Here is a 16,452-nt window from a genome sequence, read left to right as displayed (position 1 = left end):
GGTAACAAGATATAATATATTCAACAATCTTTTTCTTCTAAATCGACAGTATTGTGTAGAGAAGGATGTTAAGCAAACTCCTACATCACACACACACATATATATATACTCGTAAACAAATGCTTGCAGTTTTTTTTTTTTAATATAGTGGGCATCGATTACTTCGCCATTATCCCCTGCCGCAAGCTAAAATTTCCCATAAAATAAGCGGCTAAGTCAAATGCCATTCTTGTCAAGTAATCGTCTAGAAAACAGATTTGTCATAAAATAATAATACCCTAGAAGAACACAAGACGACAAGGATGTATAGAGCCCGTGCCACTGAAACACATCCGATGTATCCCTGAAGAACGTTATTAAAACCATCAAAAGCATGCGCAAAGGGCCTGCAGTTATTAAGAATACATCCTTGAAGAAATTTATCGATATGCGAAAAGAAGCACAAAATACAGATAAAAAAAAGAACACAATAAACGGTCATTCAATGTTTCTCTTTTGGAAACCGACAAGACTTTTGGTAAATCGATTTCACGGTTCCCGTAAATTTCTAATTTTCTTATCCCGGGAAAGCGGAAAACGTAGGTATTTTCCGATACCGTGTTAATAAAAGGAAACAAAGTTTATACGACTTGGAAAAACTAAGACAGGAGCTGCGTATCTTAGTAATACGATTTCCCTTCTGTAATTCAGCGGCACGACTCGGGCTTCTGACAAAATACCGTCGATCGAACTCGTGAGGAAGGTTCCTGTAGCAAATTCCTATATTGCGGATCGCATCGAGTTTCTTTAGATGAGACTGCGGCAGAGCCGTAATCTTTTCTGGTAATTTATTCTTGTACGACCAAAAATATAAAGACATTAATATATTTATTACATCATGCACACACCGGTACCGGCGCAACTGTAATGCTATTAGTGACATTAGACCATCTTTTGAAAGGAATGTTTGGAAGCAATAATTATAAAAACTATCACAAAAACACACTCGCTTCAACATTTTAGTACGTAGCACATTGTGTTAGAAATACGCTCTATAAAATTCTCATGTTATTTGTTTAAATTCGGTGATAATACCGACATAACAATAGTAGCTTATCAATCGTTTTAAAAAAAACTAGAAAAATCGGTTACCTCGTTCAAAAGTTATTTCATTTTGTAAAACGCTAATTTTTATATATTAATATCACGAAATTATACATTTAATAGACTTTTTTTAAAAATGAATTGCACAACGAAATATCTCACTAATATAAAAGTATTATAGTGCAATGGAATCGGTAAAATTGAAACTATTACTTGACGGAAAAAAATTTTTTGAATGAAATATTTTTTTGGTTTCCTTCTCCCGTTAATCACGTCGGAAAAGAAGTAGCATCAATCTACGGTGGATTGTTCAAGGACTGCATTCGAGATCCTACTTTTTTTCTTTTTTTTTTTTTTAATTCTCTGTGGAATTTTTTTTATTTTACAACTAAAGGTACAAATTTAGTTTTCCCTCCAAATATCGGTAACTATTAGTCGAGTGAAGATAAACCGATACAGATTCACGATAAACATAAAGGAAGTTACTTTTACGAGGATTCCAATACTAGATCTTGATACCGGTGTTCTTTGCCGGTCTGGTTTCAATTAACCACATATCTCAGGAACGGTCGGCCTGATACGGTACAAGACTACACTTCATTTACATTCATACACATCATCCTCTGAAGTAATACCTTACGTTGCTCCGGAGACTAAACAAAAAATAAATAGCGATTAAGCTACTTTCTTAATCGTTCAGAAATAAAGAAAAGCATTCTCGATAAAGTCTTCATCTCCATAAAGTTGCGGTATATCTATCAAAAAAGATACGCGGTAATGACGTAATAATTATTTCGTATCGTAATTTTTTTCATTACATTTTTAATCGAGACAAGTAAGTTCAAACTGTAGATCGTTGATTTCCTCGCCGAACATCGACGTCAGATACTTTGTTAAAAATCACGATATAAACTTAAATACAAGCGTTTAGTTTTACACGACTATAAAAATATCGGTTTATAAAATATATTTTTCACGTAAAAGAAAAAGGTAACAGATTTTGATGCTACCCACCGGGTCGGTCTAGTGGTGAACGCGTCTTCCCAAATCAGCTGATTTGGAAGTCGAGAGTTCCAGCGTTCAAGTCCTAGTAAAGCCAGTTATTTTTACGCGGACTTGAATAATAGATCGTGGATACCGGTGTTCTTTGGTGGGGTTGGGTTTCAATCAACCACACATCTCAGGAACGGTCGAACTGAGAATGTACAAGACTACACTTAATTTACACTCATACATATCATCCTCTGAAGTATTATCTGAACGGTAGTTACCGGAGGCTAAACAGGAAAAAAAAGATTTTGATGCTGTTCTAAACGCAGGCTCGTTCTGTAGTATTAGTTTAAATATTTATTCTGAGTCTAATGTAATCGTAGATAAAGATTTGCTATAAAATGTAAAAACATTTGTTTAATCTTAATTTGTTGTTTTTTTTTTTTGTGACGGAAATTGTTTTTATTTTGTTCATAAACAAGTTTACAAGTTTTTAACAACGATCAATAAATAAATATCCTGTAACATTGTTAAACAATTTATTTAATAACCGCCTAATTTAAGCACTTATAAAATTGTAGTCGATTCTTTATTCATTTCTTTAATTTTCTTTCTACACTTCACATTTTAATATCGACGGTTGTTTATCCTCTACGTTCCTTTTCTACGTTTATTTCCTCGGGTTTCTTGTTATATACGGGTCCTCCGTGTATTCCTTACTTCTTTCTCCTTGTGTCAATTTTTACCGTACTCCTCGTTTCTCTTATTTTACCAGTCCCTTTAAATTTAGCTCTCGTAGCGGGAAGACCGCTATACATCGTATCGTACCGGCTCTTTTTTCCAGATCCTCGATTTCGAAAAGTTAAAAATTGTAGATACAGTTTTTTGCTCTTTTCGTCCTTTAAATAAGTAACCGCTCTCCTAATACTGTAACCTAAACGATTACTGTTGCGCTATATTTTTTAAATGCAGATTACGGATGCCGGTTGCAAACAGGTGAATAAGTAAGAACCCCTTTCTTTTCATTATCTCGTACGAATCCAAACGACCGATCAGGGGGGAAAGAGGCGTAAACAAAAACGTAAATTAAATCCCGGATGAAGCCGCTACGGTCATAATAGCTCAAAGAATGTAATGAGTATTGCACGTTACAGAATCCGATAGGAAAGACACAAAAAAAAAACAGAAGTCATAATCGCATATACAGATCTTCCAGAATTCGCGCGCGAGTGTGTGTGAACAATGAAATAAATAAACTAACTATCGGAAATCCACCGAATGTATAAAATCAATCGGATGTGAATTTCTTACTAAAGACGATTGTAGTGGTAATCGATACATTAATCTATACGTGTAATGGGATCTACACGTTACGTACAGTTTTTACGAATATTAAAAGACACCGATTTTGGAGGTTTTCACATTCATTTAAACTATTTTCTATACCGTAACACGGAACGGAACTTTTTCCAAATACTTTGCATGAAAGTCCGAGTGATCTTATATAAGCGAGAGTAAAATAAACTTAGATTAAACTGTAGAAGGAAACGAAAATTAAAATACAGGATTTTTAATAAATTACTTAAAAATCGTCCAAATCTGCATCGATAAACTTTTCATACCGCATCATATTGTGAGGTTTTGCCGATGAATAAGTAGATTTTTGTATTATATCAAATTATAAAAAGGTAACTTCAAATATTTTTTAACCGATAGCGCGTATTAAATAGATTGTTGAATATCTTTGATCTATATTCAAATTCGTAAACTTCTTCAAATAAATAATCGATAATAATTTGGTTAATGCTTTTTAAAAAGTTAAATCAAAACCGTTTAATATTTTTAAAACGTGTTCTATCTGTATCTTTTTTTTTTGCCTTAAGTCATTTGACTGCTTTTATGCGGCTCTCCGAGATTCCCTTATCTAGTGCCACTCGTTTCACTGCGGTAACAATCACTACATCTCTAACAATTTGTTTTACGTATTCCAAACGTGGCCTGCCGGCACAATTTTTCACACCTACAAGTCACTCTAATATTAGAGCCACTATTCCAGTATGTCTTAATATTTGGCCTATAAATCTGTCTTCTTTTAACTATACATACTATACATACTATGTATGTATGCAAGTATGTATGTACGTATGTACGTAAGTATGTTTGTATGTATGTGTGTACGACAAAACGATTAACCGTAGTATGTTGAAATTTTGGATTTATTACTGCTGTAACATCTAGTTGTTTACCTTCCCTTTTGATTGCGATGAATGGTGTCCAAAATGACAATGAATGGTGATTGCACTGAATGAAAAGTGTCCAAAAAAGCCCGAAATTCAAAACAAATTTCATTTTGGACTTTTTCTTAACTGCAGTAATAGGCTTTCATCGAGAGCTTTTCAATGATATATCACAAGTGGTACTTTTTTCCGTCGGTTCTAGAGTACCTAAAGGACAATTTAATTTATGAAATATCTGGATCTATAAGGAAAAGGCATATCGGTTCGAATCAGACATCATCTCCTTTTCCATTTTTTAACGTGTTTTTTTTTTTTTTAATTTAATTAAATATATTAATTTATTAATAATTATTAACCCGTGATTGTAAAAAGAATTTTACAATAAATAATTATTCAATAAAATAAAAAAAATTAAATAAAATTCTAAACGTGAAATAAAATTCTATGTACTTTTAAAAATGTGTATATATAATAAAGATGGTGGAACATCTGATTATTTAATAATAACTGAAAATTATAATTTATCTTATATTTTTATAAATCATCTACAGTTATTAGTTAAGTAAGAAATGGTCCGCAACCGAAAAAAAAATATTTTAAAGAAAAAATATAGAAAAGATTAAAAGAAATAATTATGTTGATTTTTTTAATAATTCAAATGGAAGTGAATACTTGTGTATCTTTGATGAAATGTTATTGTATTTAATAGGAAGAATACGACTGATTCAGTACATATATGAAGCAACTGCAGACTAGAGTAGTATAAAACATTACCGTTAAAAAAGGGACACAGCAAGAGAACTAAGACATAAATCATCTATTATAAGAGAAAATGACAGCTGTCCAGTAAAAAAAAAACTCAAGGGTGATGTTTTGTATCTCATGTGCACGTGTTCATCCGTTTTAATGTGTATATATATATATATATATATATATATATTTGTGCAGAGAGAGAAAGAGATATATATATATAATAAGTGAGTAAGCATGCTCTGTAATATAAACGATGTAACATAAATAACTAACAAATCTCTTCATATTCTCTCTTTTGGTTTTTGTGACTGTGATCTAAGTGTGCGTCCATTATATTTCAATACATATACACACACGCACACACACACACACACACACACACACGCATAGGCAAGCAAATAAAATGTTTCGACTGTAGAATTAAAGGAAAGAACTATTATAATAATTTTATAAATGTTTCCTTGAACATTTTTGCATTTCCAACCATACAACGTAGAAGGAATAAAATATTAAAAGCTGATAATTTTTATTATATTATTATTAATTTTTTATATTATTATTTGTTATAATATTTTTTATTATAATTAATGGAGAAAATAGAAACACACAAAAAAATTATCAGCTAGCAAAAGCGTACTGCCGGGTTAATTGTCTGCTATAACTCGATTGTTTGTCAACGTAATTTTACAAATGAGGTGTCATTTTCTTCAAAATAAAATGCTTAATAAATTTTGTGTTAGTAAAAATTATATCAAATAACCAATCACAAAGATATTGAAGAATAAAATAATTAAGATGGCCGCCAATTTTTAAGGTGACGTTTATAAAATTTTAATTACTGTAGGTTTACCGGCTCCTGAGAAATAATTTTTTGTTGAAAATCACAAAATGGCGTCCAGAAGGAAAACAAAGTAAAGTAGGACTTACGTCGATCAGAACGTTTTTTCACATTTTGGTCTCCTGAATCAGATTCTGGAGTTTGGCGAATACGTTTCGCAATATTCTGTACGTACGGTCTAATTATAAATATAATATTAAAATTATAGAGAGCTGTGTTTTTTGTATTTCAGTCCGTGATAAAAAAATGAACTAATCTGTGCTCATCAGTAGAATATGAATTTTTATATTTCACTGAATATTTTACATTCAATTTATACCGACGTGAATATATTTTTCAAATAAAATACATTTAACTAATCGGTCAATCGATCTTAAAATTAGAAATAAAAGGATCGGATAAAATAAGTAATAACGAATCTTAATTCTAATATATTTAAATTAAACGTAATGTTTATAAAATATAATTTGAAGATAAAAATTATTTAAAAAAAAGATATAATAAATAAACCGTTTTTTTCTGCTGACATATTAGGGAAAAATAATTACATACTTGTAGTAAAATAACGTGAAAATATTTTAAATAAACGGCAAGAAATTTAAATCCTTTCTTGAAGAATATACATAACTGCAAAAAAATATAATTAACCTCGGTTCTACATATATTGACTTTTTTTCGTTTATTCTCGATAACCGCAAAAACTACTGAACGTCATTAAAAAAATTTACCTGTAGCTTTCTTATGACACGTGGAAACTTAACCGCAGTTTAAATCTCATCGATCTCACTACTATGTAAATCGTAAAATAAAAAAGCTTATAAATAAAAATCTATAACTTCCTTTATCAAGATTTAATGTCGATGTCTATGATAATATCGAACTCTTCAGACAGTAATTGTGCGATTAATAAATTTAATTCGTCGTCTATAAAATATCAATTTGTATTAGTGCCATATTATGCGTAAAAATAAATTAATTTGATAATAGAATTATAGGAAATGACGACGGTTTACAAATTTAAGACTGTTTATAGATTAATACGCTGTGTATTAATCGTAGTTCCTCGACTAAGAACTTACATCAGGGTAAGCCACACTCGTAATCGGCATAGATTTGGCTTTCAATTTGTTATTAATATTTTCATAACGCCTAGGTCACAGATAGAAAGAACTTGTAGGGCTATTAGAATTTAGACGGTAGACAACGTAAATCTACGAAAGAACATTCTCAAAGACTTGAACAGCAACGCATACGCTAATTAAGGTTAATATACGCTCGGCTCAAAATCGAATTCACACTTTGAAAAATATGTTAAGTTTCAAATCGGTTTTTGATTACTAAGCTGTAATTGACTACCCGAATTTGAAAGATATTCAAATAGGTAACGCGATCATAAAACTTTCGAAGGGATGACATCGTCGTTGTAGATGTTACGTAAAAATTACTAGGAATTAAGATAAAATTAGGATAAGCTTATTTGAATGCGACGTTTATTTACGCGAGAAAAACATTAATACATAGTTTTTTAAAAGTATTTTCAATTAATAGTTCAGTTTAACCGGTTGCTGGCCTATAATTTAAAAACCATCAGCACGTGGTTGTGGTTGTGGTTGTCAGTAGTCTGCAATGATTATGCGAAATTAAAAATACCGTACTAATTCTGAAACTTATTTAAAAATTTAATATTTTTAATATAATTAGGCTTTGTTATTTTTTATAACGATGTAATTTTCTTGTGATTTAATTTTATTTTCCACATTTTACAAAAAATTGTATTTTTGGATGAAGCCGTGCTTTCACGGCGACATCTTTGTTTTAATTAAATTTTTTTAACGCGTCGTTTAACGCATTACATGTTCAATATACTAATTAGCATCGATCTTTTTCAATATAACCAGATGTATATTTTTCTTTTATTTTTCATAAAATTCTGACAGATACTTGTAGATTGCATAAAATGAAGCGATTTGAATGAAATTTGCTATCGACTAGTGGCACAAGGTAAGGTTATAAAACGGCATAAAACATAGGCAGCACTGATGTGTAGTACAGGACCATGAAATTATCAGTCGGACTGGCTTTGCTTGACCTAATTTTTCTCTACGCAAGTGAACACTACTGGGTAATGATTAATGCATTATCCTGCGAAAAAGTGTGCAAAAAAATGAATTATAATATCAGAAATTAAATCGAGCCAAATACTCTTTTATAAACACCGCATCTCAAATGCAAAAAAAGTGTAGTTTCTGGGCATGCGGCCGTGCTTTCATTGTGACATTTTGGTTAAAAATTCTTACGCGTCAATTACAATTTGTTCAATATTCTGCACATCGATGTTATTTAATAAAATATTAATTTTGTTATTTAAAGATGACAAAGAGATACATAATTATTACAGTGCGATTATAATGTAAAGGATGCAGACTAGAAAATTCACACTTTACATCTGTACAGCAGTCTATACCTTTCTGATTGCTTCACCGAGAATTGTGTCATTAAATAATCGTGGGACCGGTTATTATATGATTTTAATTTTTTTTTTTTTTTTTTTATAATTATTTTTGTTTGTTGATTTCTTTAGTTTTATTCCTTACTGTCAGTGGTGTTTCTGAATAAAAAAACTTGTAATTTTAAGTTCCTATAATAATCGTAATATTATTCAACCGTCTGTGAATTTGTTTAAAGATGAAGTACGAAAGTTCAACGGATCGGGTTCTTTTTGACCCGCTGAAATCCATTTATTTAGCTTGGATTACCGGAACGATGTAAGTTAATGTCAATTTAAATAAAATTATGTTTCTAACCAAAATTCTTATACGTACAATATTGTATATTAGACACACTCGCGCGCTCGCGTTCATGTAATTTGAAACTTCAAGTAAAGGTATTAAGATTTACGGTAGAATATAGTACTGCAGTAGGCGTATAAGGCATCTTTCTGTAGAAAAATGTTTAAAACTGGAACCGCTAGTAAAAGTCGACTAGAAAAAGTATATCGGAATAAACCGATTTTATTACTCGAATAATCAGGCTACTTCTATATAGAAATAGATATTTTTGTGATTTATCTGATACCATACGTGTACAGCGCTGTGACTTTTTTTATTATTTGATAAAATAACCGAATAAAAAGAAACATAATTTGAAAAACAGAAGTAAAATATGCAATTTCTAAAATCGAGATATATTAAGTTCTTCGAAATGAATTCACCGAATGCGAGTGATCGACCAAACACCTTGTCTCGTTCGTGTGAATTGTTACGTTCATCCGGTTTTTTAGTTCGTTAATGTATGTTTTATCATTTTTTTAGATAAGAATTTTGTACATCCATTTGATAATTTCACCAAAAAAACGACGACCTTTGATGGCTTTGTTAAGGGCGAATACAATAAATTTCAAAAATTTTCATCGTTCTTATTTCTTACGGGAATTTCAAACGACAATCGTATTATAAGTCGATCGAATACTTTTTTTATTATCGGATAAAGTTTGAAAATCTAGTGTAAAAGATCGCAAAACGGTCTAAAATAAACATTTTCCATCTCGTTTTATTAAAGATTTTCATAATATATTTCGTGAGGAAGCGATTGATAGATTATACAAACTGGTGTGTAATATTTAAGAAAAAGGGGAATTTCCGTCAGACTTCAAAAAAGGTGTTATAGTAATGATACCAAAGAAAGCAGGGGCAGATAAATGTGAAGAATACAGAACAATTAGTTTAACTAGTCGTGCATCAAAAATCTTAACTAGAATTCTATACAGAAGAATTGAGAGGAGAGTGGAAGAAGTGTTAGGAGAAGACCGATTTGGTTTCAGGAAAAGTATAGGGACAAGGGAAGCAATTTTAGGCCTCAGATTAATAGTAGAAGGAAGATTAAAGAAAAACAAACCAACATACTTGGCGTTTATAGACCTAGAAAAGGCTTTCGATAACGTAGACTGGAATAAAATGTTCAGCATTTTAAAAAAATTAGGGTTCAAATACAGAGATAGAAGAACAATTGCTAACATGTGCGCAGTAATAATTGAAGAGCATAAGAAAGAAGCCGTAATAAGAAAGGGAGTCCGACAAGGATGTTCCCTATCTCCGTTACTTTTTAATCTTTACATGGATCTAGCAGTTGATGATGTTAAAGAACAATTTCGATTTTGAGTAACAGTACAAGGTGAAAAGATAAAGATGCTACGATTTGCTGATGATATAGTAATTCTAGCCGAGAGTAAAAAGGATTTACAAGAAACAATGAACGGCATAGATGAAGTCCTACGCGAGAACTATCGCATGAAAATAAACAAGAACAAAACAAAAGTAATGAAATGTAGTGGAAATAACAAAGATGGACCGCTGAATGTTAAAATAGGAGGAGAGAAAATTACGGAGGTAGAAGAATTTTGTTATTTGGGAAGTAGAACTACTAAAGATGGACGAAGCAGGAGCGATATAAAATGACGAATAGCACAAGCTAAACGAGCCTTCAGTAAGAAATATAATTTGTTTACATCAAAAATTAATTTAAATGTCAGGAAAAGATTTTTGAAAGTGTATGTTTGGAATGTCGCTTTATATGGAAGTGAAACTTGGACGATCGGAGTATCTGAGAAGAAAAGGTTAGAAGCTTTTGAAATGCGGTGCTATAGGAGAATGTTAAAAATCAGATGGGTGGATAAAGTGACAAATGAAGAGGTATTGCGGCAAATAGATGAAGAAAGAAGCATTTGGAAAAATATAGTTAAAAGAAGAGACAGACTTATAGGCCACATACTAAGGCATCCTGGAATAGTCGCTTTGATATTGGAAGGACAGGTAGAAGGGAAAAATTGTGTAGGCAGGCCACGTTTGGAATATGTAAAACAAATTGTTAGGGATGTAGGATGTAGAGGGTATACTGAAATGAAACGACTAGCACTAGATAGGGAATCTTGGAGAGCTGCATCAAACCAGTCAAATGACTGAAGACAAAAAACAATCTACATAAATTCTTTAAATACGACAAACGTGTTGATGCAAAATGTAAATGATAGCTTCAATATACAATATCTAGAGTAAATCTCTTTCGATCGGCTAAAGTTAAGGTGCAAAATAGAACTGAATTCGCGCCCCGTGCTTTTCATTGTGATCTTTTGAAAATAGAAATATATGTATAATTTTGTCGACAACAAAAACGTTCGAAAGAATGATTTTAAATTTATTTGTATTTTTCAACGAATAAAACCGGTTGAAATTCAGTCGGGGATGTTATATTAGTATTTTAAAAATTGTGTTAACCGTGTAAATAAATATTTATAGATGGATCAAACAATTTAAATCGGGTAGAACAAATTGGATTTTTCATCGTACCGGAAAACAGGTAGAAGTTTTTAAAAATGCATTAATGGTTTTATTAATAATTTCAGCCTCGTACAAATTTGGGAAACTACTGAATTTTATAGCGGGAGTATTGGCATTTTCCATTCGGTTGCGTATTTTAATAATTTTATGGGGTCGAGACAATTAAAAACAATGAAATATTTAAATACGCTCCCGGTTGATGATCGTTTTGGATGGGTAAAGAAATTTTTCCTGTATTTTATAATTCACTATAACCACCAAAATTAAAAATTTATTTTTAATTTTCAGTAAAACTTATAATCGAATCGAATGTTGTAACATTTTATATAAAACTGTGAATTAAATTGATTTGCTCTTTTGTTTGGAACCGAATTAAAAGTTTAATAATGAAAAATCGTTTTCGGTTTTAATTCTCAACTAATTACATCGGTATGCATCATTACATTTTAATTTTTAAATGACCGGTATAAGTTTACATCCTCTTAATGTTTAAATGAACTTTTTTATTTCTTGCTTTATTACAATTTCTTATATTTCACATCATACGGTCCAAATAATTGTAATAAAAAAAGGTGTTTGTTTGTAACCAAATACGATATAATAATATTAAATAAAGAATAACGTATGTAGTTATATTAAGTTAAAATTTTAGAACCGCTGAATCGATTTAAATGATTCTTTAAACTGTATAACTAATTTTTTTTTATTTTACTTTATTATGTTTTAGACATATTATTTATTAATACTAACTCCTTGTCGCAGCTTCGCCAGCGCTATTTGGTTACTTGCGTTTCCCGTAGCATCAATCTTTTTATTTTACGTTCATTAGTGTCAAGTAACCGGAGACAAGTGGAGCCAGCCACACGTACAGTAACGATGGCATCGGCTGTGTTGGTCGAGCCACAGCGCCGAATACCTTCGCACCCCTTAAAAAATGAAGTTGAAAAAACCCAAAAATGGATTTTAATATTTATCTGAAGAGTATTTTGAAGCCCGACTCTACTGAATATCTCGTTTCCTATAGTCGGAATCGGGAAAATTTACAATCGTTGTTGAAAATTTCTGTTACCTTCCTTCATCCCCGTTCAAGATCGAGTCTCAAAAATAAAGAATCGGTTTACGGACGGTGAACATTGCACTCGTTAAAGATCAGAGATAAACTTGTTACCGAGAAATTAAAAAAATAACTGGATTTCGAAAAAAATCAAACATCCATTATTTTAACCCTTGAAACTTTGAATTTCAAAAATTCTAGAAATCGGTGTTTAGGTATTCACGATCGTTCAGTTCAAATCCATCTCACACACTGATACACACTCGCAGTTCACAGTTCATTAAAGTTTATCCTCGACCTGAAAATCTGCATTACTACGTAAGTATATATTTTTTTTCGAAAAGTGTGAGTAGTTTATAACTGTCGCTTACACTGTTGTTCCTGTTAACATTATAATAATTAATAAAAAAAGAAATTTGCAATTTGTAATTACGAAAAAGCAAAAATAACATTATTTTCTTTTTATAACAAACTTAACCTTAAAATAAAACTTCAGGACTACGGTCTACGTGTTAGTAACAGCTTTCACATTCATTTGATGCATTTTAGACAGAAGGGTTTGTGAATCTTGGTGGAATTTACATTTCACACGATTTGTTTGCATCTGCTAACTTCTTCGTATTTATTAAACAAATATAACCCGATTAATATCACCGAAGTCAGTTTTTTCTTCAAATCTTTAAAAGTTTCTTTTAGTATCCTAGTGAAAAAATAATATTGGTACTTACGTATTAACGCCACCGCAGCTACAGCTTTATTTAAAAACGAAGTAGTCAATCGGATTTCGGTGGAAAACGGGCCGATATAGAGTTTAACATAGATTCAAAACAGTCTCTTTATTAATTTTAATAAACGGTTATTTATTTTATAAATATAATTTAACAACAGGTAGAACAGGCAGACGAAGAATCTGTATATGGAAAGAGTTGAAGTGTGAAACCTTCGATGTTAGAGAATGGCGCGGGGTCGCGCTTTCACAAATCGATTAATTTGATAGTTGAAGGTTGTAAGTTACGGTCGGAACTATAAGGACTATAAGGCGATAGTATGTCGTGTAAATACGCTAATGTAAATGTCTGGCGAGGCGTTTGCTTCGGTGGCATCCTGACAGAAGCCAAACCGACGACCGTGTTGTGTTATCAAGTTTAGAGGGTCTAAAAGACGACCTCCGGATTGCCGATGCAGCATTTCAATAACGATACTGTAAATTACGTAGGAGTTTTCTATGTAAAATAAAATATACCGGACACTACGATTTATTAACGGTTTTTCATTAAGAGCTTGACAACATCGATTACCGGTCGGCTTTTTTATTGTTAAATCTATTATAAATGATTTCTAATGAAATAAATTACGATTATATGCACAGTCCGGTCGAACAACAAAACCGGCCTGGTTCCATTATTCCGTTCGCCGGTTCAAACAGTAATAAATAGAGACGTTGTTCAATTTATCTAGTCGACGAATCTTTAACGCGTTTACCGTCATTCTTGTTTTTATTTTAACCGATGTAGTTGTATACTCCTCCTCTATGAATCATGAGACCTTGCCGTTGGTGAGGGGGCTTGAGTGCTCAGGGATACAGAGTAGCTGGACCGAAGGTGCAACCATATCGGAGAGGTATCTGTTGAGAGCCAGACTAAGGAATGATTCCTGAAAGAGGGCAGCAGCTCTTTCAGTAGTTGTTAGGGGCGTGAGTCAGGACGACTTAAACGGCCGTATCAACATCACTCAGTCCTCTGAGTACTGCGCAGCTGAAAGCAATGGAAAACTACAGCTGCTTTTTTTCCAAGAAAATGTGGCTCTGCATTTTCACATATACAATAATGGAGGCGCCTTCCTTGGTAAAATATTCCGGAGGTAAAATAGTCCCCCGTTCGGATCTCCGGGTGGGGACTACTAAGGAAGGGGTCACCAGAAAATTAAAAAATAACATTCTACGAGTCGGAGCGTGGAATGTTAGAAGCTTAAAAAAGGTTGGTAGGCTAGAGAATTTAAAAAGGGAAATGGATAGGGTAAACGTTGATATAGTAGGAATTAGTGAGGTTCGGTGGGAAGAGGAAGGCGACTTTTGGTCGGGTGACTTTAGAGTAATTAACTCAGCGTCAAATAATGGGCAGGCAGGAGTAGGTTTCGTGATGAACAAGAAAATAGGGAGGAGAGTGGAGTATTTCAAGACGCGTAGCGATAGAGTCATTGTAATAAGGATAAATTCAAAACCTAAACCGACAACGATTGTTAACGTCTATATGCCTACAAGCGCCCATGATGATGATGAGGTAGAATGTGTATACGAAGAGATTGATGAAGCAATTAAACACGTAAAAGGAGATGAAAATTTAATAATAGTTGGAGATTGGAATGCAAGCATTGGAAAAGGCAAGGAAGGAAATATAGTGGGTGAATACGGGCTGGGCAAAAGGAATGAAAGAGGGGACCGACTTATAGAGTTTTGCACGAAGTATAATTTAGTAATTGCCAACACCCGATTTAAAAATCATAATAGAAGAATATACACTTGGAAAAAGCCAGGCGATACTGGAAGGTATCAGATAGATTATATCATGGTTAAGCAAAGATTTAGAAATCAACTCGTTGACTGCAAAACTTACCCTGGAGCAGACATTGATAGCGACCATAATTTGGTGATAATGAAATGTAGATTGGGGTTTAAAAACCTGAAGAAAAGGTGTCAGATGAATCGGTGGAATTTAGAGAAGCTTGAGGAAGAGGAGGTAAAGAAGATTTTTGAGGAGGACATCGCTAGAGGTCTGAGTAAAAAAGATAAGATAGAAAATGTAGAAGAAGAATGGGAGAATGTTAAAAAGGAAATTCTTAAATCAGCAGAAGCGAACTTAGGCGGAATAAAGAGAACTGGTAGAAAACCTTGGGTTTCAGACGATATATTGCAGCTGATGGATGAACGTAGAAAATATAAGAATGCTAGTGATGAAGAAACTAAAAGGAACTATCGGCAATTAAGAAATGCTATAAACAGGAAGTGCAAACTGGCGAAAGAAGAGTGGATTAAAGAAAAGTGTTCAGAAGTGGAAAGAGAAATGAACATTGGTAAAATAGACGGAGCATACAGGAAAGTTAAAGAAAATTTTGGGGTACATAAATTAAAATCTAATAATGTGTTAAACAAAGATGGTACACCTATATATAATACGAAAGGTAAAGTCGATAGATGGGTGGAATATATTGAAGAGTTATACGGAGGAAATGAATTAGAAAATGGTTTTATAGAGGAAGAAGAGGAAGTTGAGGAGGATGAAATGGGAGAAACAATACTGAGATCTGAATTTAAGAGAGCATTAAAAGATTTAAATGGCAGAAAGGCTCCTGGAATAGACGGAATACCTGTAGAATTACTGCGCAGTGCAGGGGAGGAGGCGATTGATAGATTATACAAACTGGTGTGTAATATTTATGAAAAAGGGGAATTTCCGTCAGACTTCAAAAAAAGTGTTATAGTAATGATACCAAAGAAATCAGGGGCAGATAAATGTGAAGAATACAGAACAATTAGTTTAACTAGTCATGCATCAAAAATCTTAACTAGAATTCTATACAGAAGAATTGAGAGGAGAGTGGAGGAAGTGTTAGGAGAAGACCAATTTGGTTTCAGGAAAAGTATAGGGACACGGGAAGCAATTTTAGGCCTCAGATTAATAGTAGAAGGAAGATTAAAGAAAAACAAACCAACATACTTGGCGTTTATAGACCTAGAAAAGGCTTTCGATAACGTAGACTGGAATAAAATGTTCAGCATTTTAAAAAAATTAGGGTTCAAATACAGAGATAGAAGAACAATTGCTAACATGTACAGGAACCAAACAGCAACAGTAGCAATTGAAGAACATAAGAAAGAAGCCATAATAAGAAAGGGAGTCCGACAAGGATGTTCTCTATCTCCGTTACTTTTTAATCTTTACATGGAACTAGCAGTTAATGATGTTAAAGAACAATTTAGATTCGGAGTAACAGTACAAGGTGAAAAGATAAAGATGCTACGATTTGCTGATGATATAGTAATTCTAGCCGAGAATAAAAAGGATTTAGAAGAAACAATGAACGGCATAGATGAAGTCCTACGCAAGAACTATCGCAGGAAAATAAACAAGAACAAAACAAAAGTAATGAAATGTAGTAGAAATAACA

At 32.5% G+C, this 16,452-nt stretch overlaps 1 protein-coding gene across 1 annotated transcript in view; it reads right to left on the bottom strand.

The window, feature by feature from the left end:
• Positions 1-16,452, bottom strand: part of LOC142324613 (superkiller complex protein 2-like) — a 154,020-nt gene that overhangs the window by 105,850 nt on the left and 31,718 nt on the right. The gene's annotated exons all lie outside the window — the stretch shown is intronic.

The sequence above is a fragment of the Lycorma delicatula genome, chromosome 5 (genome assembly GCF_047948215.1).
Source record: "Lycorma delicatula isolate Av1 chromosome 5, ASM4794821v1, whole genome shotgun sequence".
Lineage (NCBI taxonomy): Eukaryota > Metazoa > Arthropoda > Insecta > Hemiptera > Fulgoridae > Lycorma > Lycorma delicatula.
Note: the sequence above shows the minus strand (reverse complement) of the source record. Positions and strands in the feature narration are given on the sequence as shown.